Source organism: Quercus lobata, chromosome 4, assembly GCF_001633185.2.
Source record: "Quercus lobata isolate SW786 chromosome 4, ValleyOak3.0 Primary Assembly, whole genome shotgun sequence".
In the NCBI taxonomy this organism is placed as follows: domain Eukaryota; kingdom Viridiplantae; phylum Streptophyta; class Magnoliopsida; order Fagales; family Fagaceae; genus Quercus; species Quercus lobata.
This window is the reverse complement of record NC_044907.1, coordinates 78613435-78637332: the sequence shown is the minus strand read 5'-3', so window position 1 is coordinate 78637332 and position 23898 is coordinate 78613435. Positions and strand designations below refer to the sequence as shown.

Genomic DNA, 23898 nt, shown 5'->3' with positions numbered 1-23898 from the left:
GTGTTTTTGGAAAGTATTTTGTTTGAAAAATCTGAAAATTTCAAAAATCCAGTTTTGCCCTGTTTTGGCGGCTCAGTCGCGGGTATGTCAAGTCGCGAGCCTCAGTCGCGTCTTCGCTGGTCATTTTTGGCGACTTGTTCGCGAGTGGAAGGTCCAGTCGCGAGGTTCACTCAGAGATTTTCGCAGCTCAGCTCGCGACTTACTCGCGGGTAGACCTTCTAGTCGCGAAAAACACTTAGAAAAATTTTCAAATTTTCGTCCTAGGGTGTTTTGGCGGCTTGATCTGGCGACTTTTTGGCGACTCGTCTCAGTCGCGAAAATCGCGTGTTTTGGACATACAGGGGGAGTTTTTAAACTTTTTGTTTTTCCCTCGATCTTTTTGTGACTGTTCATTGTCTTTCTCATTTGCTCTTACCCATTCACACTGTGCCTCCATTTTCGATCTCCATTGTTTGCCTCTTTTCAACTCAAAATCGTCGACTAACAGGTATGGTTTTTCTGTCTTGAACTCTATTTTACTTGTTGTTATGGTTTTCCCTCTGTATTTTTCACAATTGATTGTGATTTTGTGATGGGTTTTTAGCTCAACTATTACTCTTTGTCCATGTTTAGCTTTTGGAAGCTTGTGTTTCTGTTTTTTTTTGAGCTAGTTTATTTTGGGTGGTTTTGTTTTCATCATGTGCTTAGTTAGGGTTAGCTAATTTTTGTCTGATCTGCTGTTGATGTCGTGTTCCACTATGATCCTGTGTGGTATCCTGTTGATGTGTTGTTGATTGTGGGTCCTTTTTCAGCTGATTATGTGGTTCTATTTGGACTCCCTCTTCCGTGTAGTTCAATTTGAGCCATTTGTGTCCCTCATTGCTATTTTCTGTCCATTTCCATCCAGTTATTAGGGTTTCTTCATTGTCCCTATATTTCCACTAACCCACGGCTAATAAAGTTTGTTGGATTGTGTTCTGTCATTTCCCTTGTTCATAATGCAGACTGGTCATGTCACCATTCAAAAAGGCTGCTGTAAAAGGAGGTAGTTCCAAAGGGAAGGAACCAGTAATAGATGTTGATGATTTCTCACCTCAACCAAAAGGGACTCGCTCTTCATCGAAGAGATTTGATCCCAACAGGTTCAGATCATATGCAGCCTATCAGTCTTATGAGAATTTCTTTCTTCATGCCAAACCATTACTAGAGAGAGCTTTGGATCAGCCATCACTTCATGACACTGACATTCCGAAATGGTTTGCTCACAAGGATTAGAATTACCTTCTCTCTGATCCGAATGACGCGTATGAAGAGTTGGTAAAAGAATTTTATGCCAACGCAATTGTGGAAGGAGATGAACTTAAGTGCTGGGTTCGGAAAAAGAGCTTTTCTGTCTCTCCTGCATATCTGGCAGAAATTCTTCACATCAATAGACCCATTTTCCGACATTCGCCGGTTTACGATGATCTCTGTCCTGATGAGGAGCTTCTTAAAGAAAGTCTTGGTCAAGATTTGGAGTTCTCGCCCAATGGCAAATCCATCAGTGTTTCCTCTCTCTCTCCAAAGCTGAGAGTGCTTACAATTGTAATGTTTCACAATTTGTACCCTTTGTCAAGCACTGGGTATATGAACCTTGGACGGGCTTTGTTTCTTCATGATCTGATCTCTGATGTGGAAATAGACATCTGTGCTCATATCTTTCATGTTCTGCGCAAAACGGTTCTTCGACATGAGTCTCGGATATGCGTTCCTTTTTGCAGTCTCATTTCCCGGATCTTGAAGCTCAAGGGAATTTATCCAATGGCTGATGAATCCCCTATGTCCAAACCAAGTACAATCAACATGCGTACATTCAATGCAAGCATTGGACATAGTCGGAAGAGAGCCAAACCAGAAACTTCTGCATCTCACAATGACTCTCAGTTTAGCACTCTCTCCCTGGATGAGAAACTTGATCGCATTGTCTCCTCTGTCCACGAGTTGAATACAAAGATGTCTGGACTCACAGCTTCTCTACACCATCAAAACACTCGATGGGATATGAAGTTTACTTCTCTTCAAACTCAACTGGATCAAATTCAGAGAAAGATGGAAGATGATGACTAGCCTATTCCATGACAAAAAGGGGGAGAGATAGGCATGATCAAAGGGGGAGTGTCTTTATCTAAGGGGGAGTGTCTTTACATTCTTCTTCTCTTTAAGTTGATATTGTGTTTTGTAAACTGTTATTCAGGATGTTTGTGTTCTGTACCCATGTGCTTGTGTAAGCTTTTAGGGTTTATGTTTTATGCATAGTTTGTAGGCTTTATGGTATGTACCTTGCTTAATGCAGGCTTTATGCTATGTTGAAATCAGTACTTTAATCTAAATGGTGTGCATTTTGGTTTATGTACTGTCACTCTTGTGCCCTTTTAGGATTGTTCCTAGATGCATATGCCTTGTGTGATATGCATTGGTTGAGTGTTGAGCATACAAGTGTCTTGCCTTGTGCTTGTTAACTTGTATGTCCTTGTGTTCATTCCAAGTGTGAATGAGCACTGTGATCACTACCTTGTGGTGTTCACTTGGTTGATCAAGCCATGGTTTGTTTCATAACTCCATCTTTGCTTGATCACATATTGCCTGTTTCATATGCATTTTATAATTTTCTGCTTACAATGATCATGGTGTATTGTTGTGTTTCAGGAGTATTTGTTCATATGATTCAAGTGCTTCACAGCTTCTAGAGTTAGGTGTGAGTGAGTTTTGTTCAACTGTTCCCAACTCACATGTTAAGTCTAGAGTCTGTTTTAGGGTTTTGTCACGGAATAGCCAAAGGGGGAGATTGTAAGGTTGAATTTATTCAATCATCTAATTGGCTTTATTCCGTGCCAAATTTGCTTGTAATTCAGTATTTAGTAACCCTGTATTTAAGTGGGTTTGATGTAAGGGTAGTGAGTGAGATAGAGTGAAGTTTGCTCAAGAGTGTGCAAGAAAACAGAGACTCGCGGCTGTGACTCGCAGGTGACTCGCGGCTGCAAGCCGCCAGAAGAAGCACACGTGCCAAGCATGCTGGAAGATGAACAGTCATGCTAGCTGGAGCACTACAGGACAAAACAGGACAACTGGCCATACGGTTATCTCGCGACTGGATCTCGCGACTTAGTCAAGCCGCGAGGTCAAGCCGCGAGCCACCCCTATTTTGTAAAAACCTGACGTTTCACATTCCTCTCCACTCCAGTATAAATACCCCTATTACCCACGATTGAAAGAGAGCTTCCTGAGAGAATTTTGAGAGAGAAACCCTAAAGGAAAACAAGATTGATTCACACACAATCTATACCTTAGAGACTCTTCAAATTCCTCAACTCTCTTCCTCTCCATTGTCAAATCCTTGAGAGGCATTATACCAAACCAGGTTCTCACCATCATCATCATTGTGAGACTGCTGTTTGGATTTCTGGGAAGCAGTTAGGAAGGAACCAATCTTCATTGGTTGATGCTACAGTCTAGTAGCGGAATCCGGGAAGCTAGAAAAGAAAAAGGTTCGGCGCAACCTCGTTGGAGCAAGAAGCTTGGAGGGCTTAGGTGCACTGGGTAGATTAGGCTTGGAGGGTCTATTGCTGTCCTTGTATCCCAACTATATTTTCTAGTGGATTGATTACCGCTTGGAGGGCGGCGGAGAGGTTTTTCGCCGAGGGCTTCGGTTTCCTCTTCGATAACACATCGCGTGTTGTCTTTGTGTTTGCATCTTCCTTCCTCTCTATCTTTGCCTTTTTATTTATCTGCTGTGGATTTTAATCTGTTATGGCTTAGATAGTATTTAATCAATTTCGTATGATAGCATATGTTAAGTTTCCGCACACTAGTTTTTGACATATTGCTTGAATTGTTTAAGTTGTAATTTGGGGGTCTAAACGTTCAAAGGTGTTTTTACACGTTTTTGAACTTTCATGAATTGTGAAGCATGAGCCGCCCTCAAAAAAAATCTTGAAGAAAAATAAGTTTTAAGGAGAAAATTGTGTTGCGGCAAAAGAAGATAATAGCAGATCTAATCATAAAATCTAAAATAAAAAAAATAATGGTGACCAACGGCCATACATATAAATATAAGATATTGACCAACCTTTATAAAAAGATGTCAGTTTCAATATTCACTTTGTGGTGAGGGTCCTCAAACATCATCTTCTCCGCGAATAGTTTTTGGGGCTTAGGTTTTCTACGCAAGCAATTCTTAAATAGGAGAGAGTAGAGGCGGTGGGAGAGTGTCCTTATTTGGCTAGAAGTCTAATTTGCATTGGAAAAAGAAAACAGTGATGAGGTGGAAAATTTAATTTAATTTAAATTTAATTTAAATATTATGCTGACGTGGAAAATTGTGGAAGCTTCAAAAGCTTCGGTTATATATATATATATATATATATATTAGAATTAGAGTTTCCAGCTTCAGTTAGAATAAGTGTTTACAGTCAATATTAGCACAATAATGTACTCCTACATAAACAGATTATTTTGATAATGAATAAATTTTTCTCCTGAAATTTTCCTTGTGCAACTCCATCCAACCCTCTAGGTGTTGACTCCTAGAGATTCCCAAAGCTAAAACTAAATGTTTGTATATTGAACTGTACAAAATTGTAGACAAGTATAGGTAATTGTGAAGTACAAATTAAGTACATAAAAGTAGACTATACCACATGAATAGTATAGTTGGCATGAGCCCATTGGGATTATATTCTAATAGGTGAAAGGGAGATTCAAACCCAAATTCTTCTTGTGAAAGAAATTAAAAAGTATAACTGAGGCACAAGATTCTTGATAATATAAGGTATTTTTTGGTAATTAAATTAGTTTAACATATACATTAAATAGAGTTGACCAACGGAGAGGAAGCCAAATTGGCCTAATGCATAATAAATCTTCCCAATTAGGGTTGTAAACAAGCTAAGCTAAGCCAAGTATTAAAAGTTCAGGTTTGTTTATGTAATTTATTTAGAACTCAAGCCAAGCTTGAGCTTACCAAAAAAGATTACATGTTCAAGCTTAGTTCATTTTCTTGTGAACAAGCTCAAGCTTGTTCACAAACTACTTGATTAACTTATTCTTTTCCCATATTTAGGAAACTCATGACTAATATTTCTTACCCCTTCACAAATCAATGAATTTTACTATGAATGAACTATTTATATTATCAATAAACTACAAATACGAATTTGATATAACATGAACCTGGTTACAAACTTGCACAATCCATTCTTAAGTCTAAATAAGTATATTTTTGAACAAATATACATATAAAATATAATATTATATATAGTTAAATATAGCCTCCATGTTCAGAAGTTTGTTCACGAACACATTATCATATTTGAACTTGGCTTGTTTGCTAAAGAAACAAATATAAACAAGCTTTTTCTCAAATTAAGCTTGAGCTGGTCATTTACATCCCTATTCCCAATCTTCCCCATCACATCACTTTAATATAATAGGGTGAGCCAATGTTTAAAATAGTTAAGCATGTCCTTTGTTTTTTTGTTTTGTTTTTTTAAATTTATTTTATTTGTTTGTTTTCGTTTCTCTTTGTTATATTCTTCTATAACGATGTAATAGTATTATGTGATAGAAAAATCATTGGTAATAAATACAACATAACTAAACAATTGCATGCATTTCTATACACTGTTTCGATTAAATATATATATCCAGTTCCAATTCTAATCAAGGTCTTAGTTTGTTTTGAATGTTCATTGTATTTAATCTTACTTGTATTGCAAGTATTTTAACCCTAAACTAGTGTATGGTTAGTTTATAATTTATCCTACTATAAATACCATTCAATGGGTTCCTTGTAATACATAGAACTTAATAGTAATGATTTAGCCATTAAGGACTTTCCATTGTTGATGTAGTTCTTTAAGACCAAACCACATTTATTCTTTGTATTCTCTCTTTGCCTTTTTTAATTTTCTCATGCACTTTATATTGGTTTCAAAGCTATGTTAAGTCTTTTCTAACACAGTATCCGAGTTATGTTTTATCTTTTCTAAATACTAGCCCCAAGTGGCCTCCATTAATTATCAGAGTTCAACTTTTCTGGTCTCTCTTTCACCATTGCTACCGGACACTCTGTTGGTTCATCTTGATTAATTCCCTGTTGTGGGTAGGATTCTAACAACCCTATACGCATCTTTCTAAGATTTGTTACTTTATGATAAGACAGTATTAGCGATTTCAATTACATTTGATGGACACGTGGACCTTTACTCTCTGTCTGGTCTTTGACTTTCATTTCAGTCATGTGTCATCAACCATCTTGATCGAATATCATGGACCAGGCAGATCAACCACCTTCTCTATCGGCTTTTTTTGTCACACATCTATATCATTTTTAGGTTGCGTTACTTGAACCATGCTTTTGATAAGTGGTCTTTATTTGCATTTTCTTTGGCCATGCGTCTCTATAATTTTCAAGCAAAGTATTTTAGACCATGTCTTTGATTAGTGGTCTCCACAGGCATGGCATGCATTATGCTAAAAATTCAAACCTCTATCATCACTTGCCATCTGACCTTCATTTTAGCTTATCATTTGCACTTCGTTTGGTCAAGCCTGGTATATTTCACATTCAATTCAATCATGATTTTTGAGGTCTTACTTTTTCTCTGAACTCAAGTTATTTCAAGTTTCCACCATGAGTTTGAGGGAGATTTGTTAAAGATATCAAGGCCTAATCCTTGTCAATGCCCAAGCCTGTTGTCCATGTGCTTCATATCTAATCCTACACTTCTTCATATCTAATCCTACTTGTATTTCAAGTATTGTAACTCTAGATTAGTGTATAGTTAGTCTAGGGTTTGTTATACTATAAATACCCTTCAATGAGTTCATTGTAATGCATTGAGCTTAAAAGTAAATATGTAATTTCTCTATTTCAATTTCTTTCTCTTTTCCTTCTTTATTTTCTCTTCATATTTTTGCATACACTTTATAATGGTTTCAAAGTTAAGTCACATGTTTCATAACATAGTACTAGAATTATGTTTTATCTTTTCTAATATAGTATCAGACTCGTGTCTTATCTTTCTAATAGCCGAAAATTAGAGAAATTCTGTAACCATCTCCAACAACTCAAGAGTCATTAGTTATCAAAGTATTCAAATTGAAGAATAAATTTTATGAATTAGAATTGGTCAAGCCATGTTATATCACCTTAGTGAGATTTATAAAGTCAACTATGCCTGTCGCTGTATTCTCCAGATATGGGACATTAAAAACAAATATAGATTAATTACATAAAATGTAGGAAATTAAATATTATTTCGTGGAATCATGGCCAACTAAAATACCTAAAAAAAGAAAAAGGAAAAAGGATGAAGATAGAAATATTATACATTCTCTTCATGGAAGTGTGCTGTCCTGTTAAGGATCCGTGCGACAATCATAGTTATTTCTAGTGATTGCAATTTCTATCTTGCGTTAGACAACAAAACTTATTTAGAGATTCTCTTATCATGGGGCAAAGTATTATTAGCAGAAGGTTTATTTGGATATCACTGAGGAACCATTTCCCATTACAAGAGCGAAATTTTAATCCCTATAAGAATATATGTATCAATCAAATATACAAGCTTGAATAACTTGTGTGTTTCTCTTCTGTTTTCAGTGCTTTTCCTTCAGGATTAAACTGTCTCCAACGGAGCTTTCCTTGCCATCAAGGTTCTAGTATTTGTAAGTACTGTAAATTTGAGTATTTTTGTATGTTTGTAATTATCTTGATTAGGGTATAAGTACATATTACTTTTGCTTTTGAGGGGGGAAACACATGAGAAATTATTCATCCTTATGGGAGGAGCTGGGTTCCACACAAGTACCCACACCTCCTACGAGAGGAGGAATGATTCTTCTCATAAGAGTGAATAATTTCTCTAAATACACATTAATTACTTGTAAGGTAGTGTATAAAGGATGTACATGAATTTAGGAGCAAATAAGACCCTAAATATATGTAACAAAACATTAAACAAGGGGCTTTCTAACATTTCCATGTGCCTCTAGGAAGGTTAAACTTCATAATGTAAAAGCTCATACCGATGCTTGTGAAGCCCCATAGTGAAAAGATTTGCAATTTAATCAGTGGGGGCAAAATACTACACAAAATGACTGTCAAATAGGAAAAAAATTATGAATGGAGTGATAATCAAGTTCAATGTGCTTTTTCTCAACCAAAAAAAAAAAAAAAAGAGTTCAATGTGCTTGGTGTGAGCATGAAAAATCAGGTTAGAAACCATGTAGGTAGTGCTAAGGTTGTCAATTAAAGGGTGATTTAAAAAAAAAAAAAAAATACTGATCAGATTGGTGTTTAAATCCATATTAGATTTGTGATTTTTGATTTCATGAGATATCAAATTTGCATGATTAATCCTAATGCTTTTAGATCTGTTTGTCACTATTTGGTTGGTGAGAAAATATATATGTCATTGATTGGTTGGCGAGAAAAGGGAAGAAAGTGAAAGTAAAATTTTGTTTTGTTATTTTTTGGTTTTTCATAAAACTAAAAAATAAAAAATGTTTAGTTATTTCAAGGGATATTTATGTAAATTCATTAGTCACATTCTTGGAATGTGATGCAAATGTAACTAATGAACCAAAAATTATAATCTTATATTACTTTGATAAGATTACATGAATTTAAGATTATAATAATAATAATAATGTAACATTACAATATAAGGTAATATCATGCCAACTAATTGCCCCCTTGGTAGTGCTCCATGGTTTGCACTCAAACATAGAAGAACTTCATCATAGAAGATCAATACCCAATAGTATATATTGAAGCCAAATATGGCAAAAAGTATTAGGGTACATACTTTGCCACAACTTGCATATGTGCCAAGTGGTGATTTGATTACTTTTCACCAAGCAATATTAGTGGTGGTCTCGTGTGTAAGTAATGTAATCCAATAACAAGTTGAGAATATGCTAGTTGTAGTCAAATATATGGGAAAGTGTGTATGTAGAAGAATTGAAAAAATGGAGAATATTCTATTCTAGTGATCCATCATCAAATGTTTACCCCCCCCCCCCCACCACACACACACACACACACACACACACACACACACACATGGCTATGGTACAAGTATAATTATTAGTTACTCATAGGGTATAATGACATGGTATTTCCTCTCATACTAATAGTGGATACTACAATGAATTCAATTTGCGAGACTTTCTGCTATATGAAAGGGGGGAATACCACATAAGTACTAATTAATTACTCATAGTATAGATAAGGACACTCTCAAGCAAGGGAGTCAATTCCGTGTCGTACCGTACCGGCCGATACTGCCGGAATATACCGTACCGGCAAGTAATCCGGTACATATAACCCCCTGTTTCGTATTGGAAAAAATACCGGCCGTATCGGCTATGTACCGGCTGTATTGGCTGATTTCGGGCAATATCGATTGGTACCGGGCGTACTGGCCGGTACAGAAAAAAGTTTTTATTTTATTTTATTTAAGTTTTGTAATTTTTGAATTTTTGTTAGGGCAGAATGGTAACTTATTTGCATTAACTTATTAGTATTATTTGTTTTCTTAGTATGCAATGGTAACTTTTAAGCTTTCTATTTTTTATATTGCATTTTTTTTTTTTCTTTCAATTGATACTAAAGTCTAAAACCATGAATAATTAGTTCTAAATTGAGGAAATGTTTTATGGTAAACTTTTATATTTATTATAATATACACACACACATACATACATACATAGATACATACATATATATATATATATATATATATAAAATAACGGTAAACCCGAAACGGTACACCGATATTGACCAGTATCCGAAATATATCGTACCGCTGGCCAAACCGGTACAGTCTCCGGTATGGTACTAACTCCCTTGCTCTCAAGTCTATTGTTTTCAATTTGTAGGATCCATTTTTTACTAAAATATTTTATGCATGAAATCTCCATTGTTTTCGTTTAATTAGTCAACTTATCATTTTATTAATTAATTTAATCACTTTAAATATTAAAATGCACCAACACTTCATATTAGACTATTAGACTTAAGTTAGAATCCTAACTTCAAGCATGTCGGGTATTGAAATGCATAACAAGCTTGTGAACAAATAAATTGAAACTTTATTTTATCTATAACAAAATTATAATAATGATGCTTGTGAACACATTAGTATATACATAATGTGACATTGTAAAATTTTCACCTTTCATGAGCCTATATATCGATAAGTATTTCTTTCATATGAACTTCAGATTCTGGGTTTGCAATCAAGGGTGGTGGTCCTAATCTTACGACTTCTACTCAAACTCGATATGAGAGGGAGAATGAGACACTTGGTCCAACTGCGTATTATGTGACTAACACAAACAAGTGGGCAGTTAGCAATGTTGGATTATTTATAGGGAGAACTAAGCCAGCACAAACATCATATTCAGATACAATATCTACTAATTTCACAATATTTACTAATGATTTTGGGCTAGAGTTTTTCCAAACAGCTCACTTTTCTGCTTCATTGTTAAGATACTATGGCTTGGGGCTCCAAAATGAAAACTATATTGTGACTCTCCAATTTGCAGAAATAGTTTTTCCTGACAATAAAATGTGGAAGAGTCTTGGCAAGCATATGTTTGACATTTATATCTTGGTTTGCATCATTTTATTGATGAATTGTTTTAGGATTTCAAGGTTTTCTCTAAACTAAGTGCTTTTTTTGTGATCTTATTTTCTTTTTTTAGTATTTTTTTTATAGGAAAGGTTAAAAGATACCCTATGAGCATTGATTTAAGAACTATTTTTATAAAGTTTTTATGTAAAAGGAAAAAATAAATGATTTTTTTGACAATTTTTTATATTTCTCATGAAAGCGATATTAAAATTTTCTTAAAATAGTTTATTAACAAATACCCTAATGAATTTTTTATTGCCTACTAAGTTGGTTCACACCAATATATATAAGGTATTACTTTCTTTATTTTGATATGCTTTAATTGTGCAGTATAAAACATTGTTGTTAACATTAGGGTCCTACATTGGATTGTTGAGAGAGTGCTAGAAACCTCAATTGTATTGTATCATTTACACGTGTATTGTGACTATTGTAACAGGTAGTTTAGTTACCGTTGGATTAATTGGTTGATTGGTTGATTAGGAGTTAGTTAGGCAAGTGGTTACTTAGCTAACTAACTAAAATTCTGTTAGTTGTTAACCAAGGACTACCTACAAGTATAAAGGGATAAGAACTGAATGTGTAATTCATTGATGAATATATTGTTAGACAATCTTCTCTCTCTCTCTCTCTCTCTATGGAGGCCCGGGTCCTCTCGAAGTGACCTACACAATTCTCTCTTACCCAATTCCATAATCAGATTCTCGATATTTGTATCAGAGCAATTGATCCATACTCAAGCACCATGGCTGAAACTAGATCAAATTCTCAAAATTATGAAAAGATTGCTACTTTGTCCAAGGTTACTAATAGCCATGAACAATCTTTACAAGAAATCCAAAAACAGCTATAGACACTTTCCACGTTCATGCAGAGATGGGTTGATTCTGAAGAGAAACGTCAACAATCACCTGGTTCTAGAGGCTATTTGGTTAACACCACTAGTAACAATGGAGGTCATGAACCATTGTTAGTGAACCCGATCAAGAATTTGAAGTTAGAGTTTCCATGATTCCAAGGTGTAAGATCCAACTTGTTGGGCATATAGAGCAAACCAGTTCTTTTCATATTACAACACTTAGGAGCATCAAAGGGTGATTATGGCTTCATACCATTTAGATGGGGAAGCTCAGATTTGGTTCCTAGATGTTGAACAAGCAGGGGGTTTTACAAGATGGGATGTGTTTATTTAGGCCTTGTAGACTCAATTTGGGGTTACAGCTGATGACGATTCTATGGAGGCTTTGACAAGGCTCAAGCAAGTTTCTTCTATGGTGGCTTACAAAGGCAACTTCGAAATTTTGTCTAATAGAATCATGGGTTTATCTGAGTCTTATAAAATGAGCTATTTTCTTAGTGGGTTAAAGGATGAGATAAGATTACCAATTAGAATGTTAGTCCCCAAATCTCTTAATTAAGCTTTTGGGTTGGCAAAGATTTAGAAGGAATACTTAATAAGTAGTAGAAAGGGATTTAGGAATGTATTTGACATTGGTAAAGCTACAATCTTGGGTACGCCTAAATTGGAAGCTAGAGTAGAGTTAAGAACTAAGTTTCACTTGTAGAGGTTAACTGGAGCACTAGAGCACAGATGGAAGAAAGGAGAAAACAAGGGTTGTGCTATAATTGTGATGAGAAGTGGCAGATGTGGGATAAATGTAAGGGAGCTATATTGTTCTTGTTGGAGGGGATAACTATGGAAGTGGAATCTAGAGTGAGAGTTTGTTTAGATCCCTTAAATAGATTGTTTAACCTAATTTATTAACTAAGTGATAACTTAGATTAATTTTCAAATCTAGGTTAAAACAAATAAATCATATCATGAAAAGTTGCGGAAAAGTAAATAACACTATGATATGATTCCTGGGAAAACGAATGAAACTAACCCATTTCAAGGTAAAAACCTGGGGAGGATTAGACCTAGCTATCCTCAAAGTAAACCAAATCCACTAAAAGAGAATTGAAGTTGTTACAAAAGATTTAACCCTAAATCTAATGCTACCTCACGAAGTAACTTACTGACACGACCACATGCAAGCTTTGAATTCACGGACTCCTTTTCTTCTTGGATTAACAGCAACACAAGCATACCCTTGCTTGTGACTTTGAGACTCCACTCAAATGTTTCAGATCACCATCAGTAATTGATATTGTATGCAGCAACTAGTTCTACCAATCCTTGATTGTAGTTTAAGCTCTGGTAGAATCTTTTGTAGTTAGAAGGTACAAAACCTCTCAAATCTCACAAAGAGTAACACACAAGTATTCTCTATAATTCTTCAAAACTTAGTTAGGGTTTTCTTTTTATATGTGGAGAAGTTTAAGTGAAACCCTAAAGTTTTTATTGTGATTGGACTGAAATAACCTTCTGCAGAAAACTCTATCTGTGATTTTTGATCAATCGGGTCTATTTCTCGATCTGTCGAGAAAGGTAGAACTTAAATTCTCTTTTTTACAATCAGCTGGACTTTGAAATCTTGAAATACACTTATTTATGCACACTCTAAACACTTAGACTAGACTTGTTTTGCACTCAGTTTGCCAACACATTAAAACCATGATTTTAAAAATTTAATCTAAATCTTTAGAACCTAACAATCTCCCCCTTTGGCAATCAATGACAAAACACACATACCAATGTAATGCTTAAATAAAAACCAGCTCAAATACAAGTTATTGTCCTAATACATATCTTACACAACTACTAACTATTAGTTGCTATAATCAGCAACTGTTGAAAGATTTAACTTGAAAATTCCTAAAACACTGAAAACAACTCATAAACGCATATGTGGAAAATACAGTTAAACAACAAATAAAAAATATAAAATCAATAGCAAACTAAAGCAAACAAACTCTCCCCTTAAAGTAGATACATCAAAAAAATTATTTTCACCCCCTTTTAAAAACAATTTCATCTCCCCTAAATAAAAACAATTATAAAGATTCGAAATATGTTTTAGAAATGATTCCTATTTGTTAAAAGAGGAAAAGTCAAATTTGATTCCTATTTGTTTTAGAAATTTGAAATCCGATCAGTTGAGAGGAATAGAGAGGAATCGAACAGCAATCGAGAGGACCAGATTGCAACTCACTTTTTTTCATCTTGAACTTGATTTTTTTGTCTTGGACTTGAAAGTACACTATTCTAACTCAATAATACTTACTTTTTGTTATGGTTTGGCAACACTACAAACTCAAAACCTAACATAGAGCTTGTGGGGTACAGTTGGTGGAGATCAATGAAGATGAAATGGCGTTAGAACCTCAAGGTACAACTCAGAAGGGTGGAGTTAATCCTGCTGAAATCACCCTATATGCATTAGTAGGGAGTCCCTCTTCTAATACCATGAGGATAAAAGGCAAAATCAAGAATCAAGAAGTGGTGTCTCTCATTGAATCTGGGAGCACCCATACTTTCTTGGATGCTACTGTGTTACTTAGTTTGCAGCTACGGCTTGATACCTCTCAGATATTAGAGGTTAAAGTAGTTGATGGCACAATTACCAAGACCTTAGGGAGTTGACATGGGGTCACTATCACTATGCAAGGCTATGGTTTGTCATGGACTTTAATGTATTGCATTTGGGAGGTTGTGAGGTGGTTCTTGGTACTCAATGGTTGAGTACTTTGGGAGAAATTAGTTGGGACTTTTAGATATTGACTTTGAAGTTTCTTCATTTAGGTAGAAGAGTGTTCTTGCAAGGCTTGCAGCCTACTACCTCTACCATCCTGGAAGCTGACAGATTCTTCAATGGGCCAAAAAGAAAGGGTCAGGTGTTTCATATTTCTCCTGCAGATTCTGCTACACCTGTTCAACCTCACTTGCTTGTAGTGCTTGTTGACTTATTGGTTCAGTTTTCCAAAGTTGTTGCTATCCCTATTGGCTTGCCACCTATCAGAGACCATGAGCATAGCATAACCCTCAAGGAAGGTTCCCAACCTATTTGTGAAAGACCTTACAGGTATCCTTATTTTCAAAAATCTGAAATTGAGAAAATTGTGAATGAATTGTTAGAAATATGTTCTATTCAACCAAGTCAAAGTCCATTTTCTTCACCTATATTGCTTGTAAGGAAAGCTGATGGTAGCTAGAGGATGTGCATAGACTATAGGGCATTAAATAAAGCAACTATTAAAGATAAGTTTCCAATTCCAATGGTGGATGAGTTATTGGATAAACTAGCAAGTGCTTCTATTTTCTTTAAATTGGATTTAAGGTCAAGTTACCATCAAATCCGGATGAAGAGTGAGGATGTGTCCAAGATTGCTTTTAGAACTCATGAAGATCACTATGAGTTCTTGGTCATGCCTTTTGGGTTGACTAATGCACCATCTACATTTCGAGCATTGACGAACTCTATTTTCAGACCCTATTTGAGAAAATTTGTTCTAGTATTTTTTTTTATGACATTCTAGTTTTTAGTCAATGTTTGGATGATCATGTCTCTCATTTGAGAACTATCTTGGAGGTCTCGTTATCTCATTGGCTTTTTGCTAAGTAATCTAAATGTATTTTTTGGTGCACTGAAGTTGAGTACTTGGGCCATATTATATCTAGAGAGGTTGTTAAGGCTAATCCCAAGAAAATCTTTGCTATGGTCTAGTGGCCAATACTCGAAAATGTGAACACTTTAAGCGGTTTTTTAGGGTTGACTGGGTATTATAGGAAATTCATTAAAGGTTATGGGTCCATTGCTTAGCCTTTAATTGATCTCCTTAAGAAGGATTCTTTCCAATGGAGTGGCAAGGCTTTGGTAGCTTTCTCCAAACTGAAAGAGGATGTGACTCAACCTCCAGTGTTAGCTCTTCCTGATTTTTCTAGACCATTTGTCATTGAGTGTGATGCATCTGGTTGTGGTCTAGGGGTTGTGCTAATGCAAGATCAGAGGCCTATAGCATTTCATAGTCAAGCTTTGAAAGGGAAGAATCTTCATTTATCTACCTATGAAACTAAATTGTTGGCCTCAGCTACTGCAGTTAAGAAATGGAGATCCTATCTACTTGGTAGACCTTTTGTGGTTAGGATTGATCACTAGAGTTTAAAGTTTTTGTTGGAGTAGAGGCTTGCTACACCAACTCAGCAAAAATGGCTAGCCAAGTTGTTGGGGTATGCTTTTGTGGTGAAATATAAAAAAGGCATAGATAATAGAGTGGCTGATGCTTTGTTTTGAAAATCTAAATTCAATTCTGAGTTGCCTAGCTCTAGTTCCAACTCCAAAGCAAGTTTTTTGTTGTTGTTGTTAGTCCCTGATCTCACTTGGCTGGCTTTACTGAAAGACAATTACGCTTAAGATGATTCTATTTAGCAACTCGTTGCCTCTATTCAAGATGGAAATCCACCTAAGGGGTTCACCTTCCAGAATTGTTTGTTATTTTTTAAGGATAGATTGTATCTTGGTCCACAATGCTCATTCTCAGTTCTTGCACCATGTTCATAGTAGCCCTTTGGCTGGTCACTCGGGGTTCTTGAAGTCTTATCAATGAGCTAAAAGGGAGTTTTACTAGCGTAGAATGAAGTTTGATCTCAAGAAATTTGATAGAGATTGTGGTGTATGTTAGAGGATCAAATCTGATACCTCTTCTCCAGTTAGGTTGCTTTAACCATTGTCCATTCCTACTACTCCTTGGACTGATGTGATCTTGGACTTTGTGGAAGGCCTTCCTAAATCTATGGGGTTTTAGGTGATTCTAGTAGTTGTGGACAGATTGGCTAAGTATGTACATTTTGTTCTAGTTTCCCATCCTTATAATGTAGCTAAAATTGCTTCTCTTTATATGCAAAACATTTTCAAGTTACATGGGACGCCTACCTCTATAGTGAGTGATAAGGAAGCTACTTTTACATCCTTGTTTTGGTTTGAATTATTTAGGCTCCAGGGAACTGATTTGGCTATGTCCTCAGCCTACCACCCTCAGTCAAATGGTTAGACAGAGATTGTAAATAAGATTTTGGAACAATATTTCAGAGTTTTCACCAGTGATAGACCTTATTAGTGGGCAACTTGGCTTCCTTTAACTGAGTACTAGTTCAACACTTCCTTCCACACCAGTTTGAAGTTGACTCCCTTTCAGACTTTGTATGGTTTTCCTCCCCTAAGCTCCAAGCTTATATTCCAGGTACAACTAGAGTGGCTGCCTTGGATTCATTGATGAGTTAGAGACAAGTTTTTCTAGATACTTTGAAGGTTCATTTAGCTACTACACAAGATTGAATGTAGTTCCAGGTTGATAAACATAGGTAGGAAAGGTCTTTTGCAGTAGGTGATTGGTTTCTCTGAGGTTGCAGCCCTATTGACAGCAGACTTTGGCTTACAAGGGTAGATGGAACCTTTCACCAAGATATTTTGGTCACTTTCAAGTCCTACAGAAGATTGGAAATGTTTCATATAAGCTGGATTTACCCCCTGAGTCTAGAATTGACCTTGTGTTTCATGTATCTTGGTTGAAGATGAAGTTTGGCTGACATGTTACACCTCTTTCCTACCTTACCACCTGTTGATGAATCAGGACAAGTGATTTTAGAACTTGTTGCTGTATTACAGACTAGGACCAAATCTTAAGGTCTTGGGTCATTACTGAAGTTTTGATTCAATGGTTAGGCTCTTCTCTTGCAAATCCTACTTGTGAATCTCTTCATCAGCTACAGCTCTCTTTCCCTCACCTTGTGGACAAGGTGTTTTGAATGGGAGGGGTAATGCTAGGAACCTCAATTGCATTGTATCATTTACATGTGTACTATGACTGTTGTAACAGGTTGTTTAGTTACCATTGGATTAATTGGTTGATTGGTTGATTGGTTGATTTGGAGTTAGTTAGGAAAGTGGTTACTTAGTTAACTAACAAACATTCTATTAGTCGTTAAGCAAGGACTACCTACAAGTATATAGGGATAAGAACTGAATGTATAATTCATTGATGAATAATATTGTTAGACAATCTTCTCTCTTTCTCTCTCTTGGAGGCCAAGGTCCTCTTGGAGTGACCTACACAATTCTCTTCTCCCCAATTACATAATTAGATTCCCAACAGAAAGTCTGAAGAACTGGATCGAGAATCCTAAAATTCTTACTTTTAATGAAAAATGAGATAACAAAGTTATCAATGATAATGATATAGATTATAGAATTATAAAAATTATTCATTAAAAACCTTGTTTCAACCCTCATATTTATAATCCTATACACACACACATTCAAGTAGGGCAACCCAAACATCCCCACACTATCACCCTTTCGAAGCAAAGAAAACCCGTGTAGGGCTAGACAGGTCTAGTAGGCTGGAAATTTTTTGCCATCCCTTTCATAGACCACTTCTCTTTAATGGGGTTGTATAATAGGATGATAGTTAAGTTTGGAATCTGACACCTCATTTTCTTTCTTGGACTATTTGGAGATAGGATAATAATCATTCCTTCAAAGGCATAAAGAGAACTATATGTTATGATTAAGGTTATATCGATGTGCTTTTTGTTTAAATATCTTATTATGATAGGGGTATCTTGTACTTATTTAGTTTTTTTTTTAGAATATTGTACTTATATAGTTGATTTCAAAATAAAATAATGTACATACTTAATATTGTTATTACATAATTTAATTATATAACATGTTATATATGACTATATTAATGAAGAAAAAAAACCTTGTCCTATGTGAGTAAAGTAAATAAGAAAATTACATTGTTAAGGGAAAATAATAATAAAATGTCATATGTAAGTGAAGTAATAAAATTTTCTCACAAGGAAAAAAAATGGAGTAATTAAATAAATAAAAAAAGGGTTTCGGAAAAAAAAAATGATTTATTTACATGCCAGCTGAAATTACCATACTGGGTGGAATTTAGTGAAATGGACCGAAACAAGTGGAATGGAGCAAAATAAGTTGAAGTTGGAATGAGATGGAATAGAATGGTAATTCATTTCAGTTAACTAATTAGAGTGGAAAATTCTGGCTATTATGGATGGAACTTAATAGAATTCATAACTATGGAAAAGACAACCTAAGAAAAATACCATTTGACCTCTATGAACCATTGTCATTTTATTAACATAGGTCATGCAAACGGGTACCCTAAGACAATGGTTAACAATCTATTTTAGGAAAATTTTGACACCACTTTTATGGGAAATGAAAAAAGCTATTAAAACATTAATTTTTTCCCCCTTTCCCTAAAAAATTTCTTTAAATGGATTGTTAACCATTGCCTTAAGGGTATCCGTTAGCATTTTCCTATTAACATTAATTAGTTTCCTTTTAAAATAACATAAATTAATTGAACCCCTTGAAAAATAATTAACATTGATTACATTGCTTTATTCCATAATGAGTTGTATTCATGGAATGAAAAGAAACAAAAATTAAAATAATTTTTAAAAAGATAAGGAAAATTTTGGATTGAGATAATTAATGATTCAATTTTCTTGACTAGAAAATTCTTAAATTTTAGAATTGGAAAAAATATAATTTATTTATTATTTTTTTTTCCTAATTAATTTACTAATTTTGGTTATAAAAATAAAAAATAAAGAAAGTAGAGGATAATTTGTTAGTATTTATGGTCAATAAAACATAATGTTGAGTAATTTTGATAGAATTGAATTAAAGTGTCATTTTCGTGTCAAATTGTTGGTGTTCACATTTTTTTCGAAGTTATATTTTTCTCTCATCATTGTAGTCATCAATTTATCAACTCTTTTTTTATTTATTCCAAATGCTATGTAATTTTTTTTTTTGTTCTCAGAGGGTGATATATATATATATATATATTTATGGTTTGGAATTAGTTGATAGATAAGATATAACAATATAATTTTTCTCGTATAAAAAAAAAATTAGGATATCCTTTTTGGTCCTCCATGATGAAATCTTGGTTCTGTCCATTGGTAGAGGTGAAGAAAGGGGAAAGGGTGGGGGGGGAGGTGGCCTCCCAAAAAACTTGTTTGATTTCAAGACACGTTTTACCCCTCCAAATTGATTAGTTGGCCCCCCTCCAAAAATAGGATTTATTATTTTTTTTTAAATCGATAAATAATGGATTCACCATACATTTTTTTCCCTCCTAAATTGAAGATTAGAAGACTTAGCAATACGAAGTGAGAACATGAACCGAAGGAAGTATGCAATTTTGAGGAAGTTACTTGAGGTATGTTTGATAGACTGTAATAGGCACTAGAATGTAATAGTTATTCTTATGGTTTAACTATTCAGTAGTCTGGTTATGTTTTTATTACAGAGAATAATCATTTCTTATGAATAACTATTTTTTAAAATGAGGAATAACTATTACTCTCTAAAAGTATTGTAATAGCTATTCTTTAGTAGGTGTATTAATTTTTAAAATTAATATATTTTCAGATAAATAAATTTTCCATAAGCACATAACAATTATGATAATAAAAAATAATAAAAAATAACTAATCCCTCTTTCAAATTTTTTTTTTTAAATTTATATATTTTTTAGGAAATATAATTATATGAGTAAGATATTTCCTAAAATATATTTTAAGTTTTTACAGTTTGATTTAAAATGCATTCATTCCATTGTCTTCATGGTTCTAAGTATTACATCACAACATCTTGTATTCTTTGTAATACATATTCTTATTCTTATTCGTATGTAATTACCATTACAATTTACCAAACGTGTCCTTATACGTAATCGGTGTAGTTTAATAGCAAAAGTTTGTGTTTAAATTTTGTTTTGCCACACAACCATACACGTGGAGAGGCCTTGACACAAATACTTATTATACTTCTGTGGTTCTGCCCAATAATGAATATGTTAAAAATACTATTTTGGTCCCTGTATATTTTGGGGTTGCAGTAGGAAATTTAGAGTTCTCTATTTTATTAGCTTTACCCTTCAGTTGAAATTCTCAATTACTCTCGATTACTTAAAAGATAAACTGATTGAAGCCTTTGAAATTTCGAATATGTTTATGTCAGGGGAATCTTGTCTCACAAGATTTTGACATACGAAAGGAAGCCGGGGGATCTTACATAAGCATCGAGAGGGATTTTCCGGCTCAGGTATCAGAAAACTATCCTGAAATCCGTTTCTTTTGGGCTAGGAAAGGGATTTGCTACGTACCTGTTGAAGGTACTTATGGACCTTCTATTTCAGCCATAAGTGCCATCAATAACAACCCATTCGAGAGGTTTTTACTGCCTATCTTTTGTATAGAATTTACACCCAGTTCTGATCGTGGGTATCAGTATTGGTGTTGGAGGCATTCTATCTGTTTTCATAGTTTTCTAAATCATCCGCAAAAGAAAACGACTTCAAACCAATGACAATGAAGAAGGTGAGCCAGAAATCATGTTACACATTTATGGTAGTTGTTGGACTTCATTCAATTTAGTCTACGAATTAAAATTCTGAATTTTTTCCTATTTTACTAATTTATTTAGTGAGTTGGCCTCTCAGTGCTAAACGTTATGTTTCGTACATAACACTGGACATTCAACTTCAATTCAATTTCATGTTCACATATAAACTGCAGCTTCATAGAGGCTTTTATACCAAAGCTTCTTCTACTATGACTGGAAATAATAAAAAGCACATGCCCATATGTACGTGTACACACACATGCATATCATGGAAAAGTAAGGAGAAACATGAGTTACTTCACCAATGAAGCCCCATCTTCAATCCAACAACATTCTAGAAAAAACCACATTGATAATTAATGCTTAACATGGGGATGCTTTCTTAATTTAGCAAGTTAAAATTATCCCGCAATTTTTGCACACAACTTAATAAAATTGATTACTAAACAATGGATTTAGAATTACAACCTGCGTTTATGTTGAAATTTGTAGAGCTCTTAGGAATTGATGTCAGACCATTCACATTCAGCTACGCTGAACTAAAAACAGCTACAGAAGATTTTAATCCAGCTAACAAGCTTGGAGAAGGAGGATTTGGGCCTGTCTATAAGGTAAGTTCCTATGCAATTAACAACATTATGTGCATAATCTATGTTGGTGCCATAAGGCCTACAATCTGATGTAAGTTAACAGAAATTAGACATATATTGCAATCGCCAGGAGCTTTTAGACATATGTTGCAATTGCCCAGCAGTAAAGAATCACAATGCAAAATCATCTATTTCAATTTTGTTTCTATATATATTTTTTCTTTATTTCACATTGCTTATGATTTCTAACATCCTGGTAGTTGCGATTGTTGTAGAAGTACATACATGAAAATTGAAAGTTCAAATATGTGTATAAACACCCTTGAACGTTTAGACCCCCAATTTACAAATTAACCAATTCAAGTTTTATGTCAAACAACTAGTGTGCGGAAAATGAACATAAGCTATAATTTAGAATTGGAAAAACTATCTAAGCCAAATTAAAATCACAACCCACAGCAGATAATAAAAGGCAAAGATAAAAGAGAAGGAAGATGCAAACATAAAGACAACACGCGATGTGTTATCGAAGAGGAAACCGAAGCCCTCAGCGTAAAACCTCTCCGCCGCCCTCCAAGCGGTAAACAATCCACTAGAAAATGTAGTTGGGATACATGGACAGCAATAGACCCTCCAAGCCTAATCTACCCAATGCACCTAAGCCCTCCAAGCTTCTTGCTCCAACAAGGTTGCGCCAAACCTTTTTCTTTTCTAGCTTCCCGGATTCCGCTACTAGACCATAGCATCAACCAATGTAGATTTTTTCCTTCCTAACTACTTCCCAGAACACCAAACAACCCTCTCACAGTGATGAATATGGTGAGAACAAGGTTTTGGTAAAATGCCTCTCAAGGGTTTGACAATGGAGAGGAAGAGAGTTGAGGAATTTGAAGAGACTCTAATGTATAGATTGTAGGTGAATCAATCTTGTTTTTCTTTAGGGTTTCTCTCTCAAAATTCTCTCTGGAAGCTCTCTTTCATATGTGGGTATAAGGGGTATTTATACTGGGGTGAGAGGAGAATGTGAAACGTCAGGTTTTTCAAAACAAGGGTGGCTCGCGGCTTGGCCTCGCGACTTGACTGAGTCGCGAGACCCAGTCGCGAGATAACCGTATGGCCAGTTGTCCTATTTTGTCCTGTAGTGTTCCAGCTAGCATGACTGTTCACCTTCTGGCATGCTTGGCACGTGTGCTGCATCTGGCGGCTTGCAGCCGTGAGTCACCCGCAAGATCAAGTCGCGAGTCTTTGTTTTCTTGCACACTCTTGAACAATCAACACTCTATCTCACTCACTACCCTTACAACAAACCCACCTAAATACAGGGTTACTAAATGCTGAAATACAAGCAAATTTGGTACGGAATAAAGCCAATAAGATGGTTGATTAAATTCAACCTTACAAATATAATTGAATATTCATAACACAAATCCATAAGCCCTTTTCTATTTCTTCCCTAGTTCTAATGCACTCACATTCCCAAATTGTTGTTAATCTTTTTTAATTTTTTATTAAAACCGTGGTTCAATTAGTAACCCAATGATCCAAAACCTACATAGGTCGAACTTCAGTCTATGTCTAATAACTATGCATTGGAGAAAATAATGATCTGAAAGCGAAAGTTTTTGATTCCATATATTGAAATTGTAGACCAAATATTTATATGTGGTAATCTAGTCATTCTTTTCATATACTTTCCATTTTAATGGTATTAGTTAAAAACTGAAAACGGTTAGGTTTGGCCTCCAGGTATAAATAGCCATTCCTCACACACACGCACACAAAAACAACATTGAGTTTTATCCATGTAAAATTTTCTGTAAATGAATGTATACAATTTTGTTCAACATAGTTTGATTGTATTTGAGCCATCAATTAGATAAGAAGTGTGTATTACATCTATTGGAGCCACCCACCTCATTGGCTAGGTTCTCATTTTCTATATACACTAGTAGATCAAAATTATCTCTTGATGAGTAATGATTTGTCGTTTAATTATTTTCTTTAATATTTGTGATTGAAACTTAATGCAAAATAGGGAACACTTAATGATGGAAGAGTAGTTGCTGTGAAGCAACTGTCTGCTGCATCACAAGAAGGAAAGAACTAGTTCGTCACTGAGATTGCTATTATGTCTGCTGTGCAACACCGTAACCTTGTGAAATTGTATGGATGTTGTGTTGAGGCAGATAAATGACACCTTGTTTATGAACATCTAGAGAATAAAAGCCTTGATCAAGCATTATTTGGTATAAGAACACATCTTTTTTGCTGCTCTATCTCACTTTATGTGCACATATATTTATGTATAGTAAG

General features: G+C 34.8%; 1 pseudogene; it reads left to right on the top strand.

Moving 5' to 3' along the window:
• The window catches only part of LOC115985870, a 68975-nt pseudogene that overhangs the window by 37652 nt on the left and 7425 nt on the right, over positions 1 to 23898 (top strand).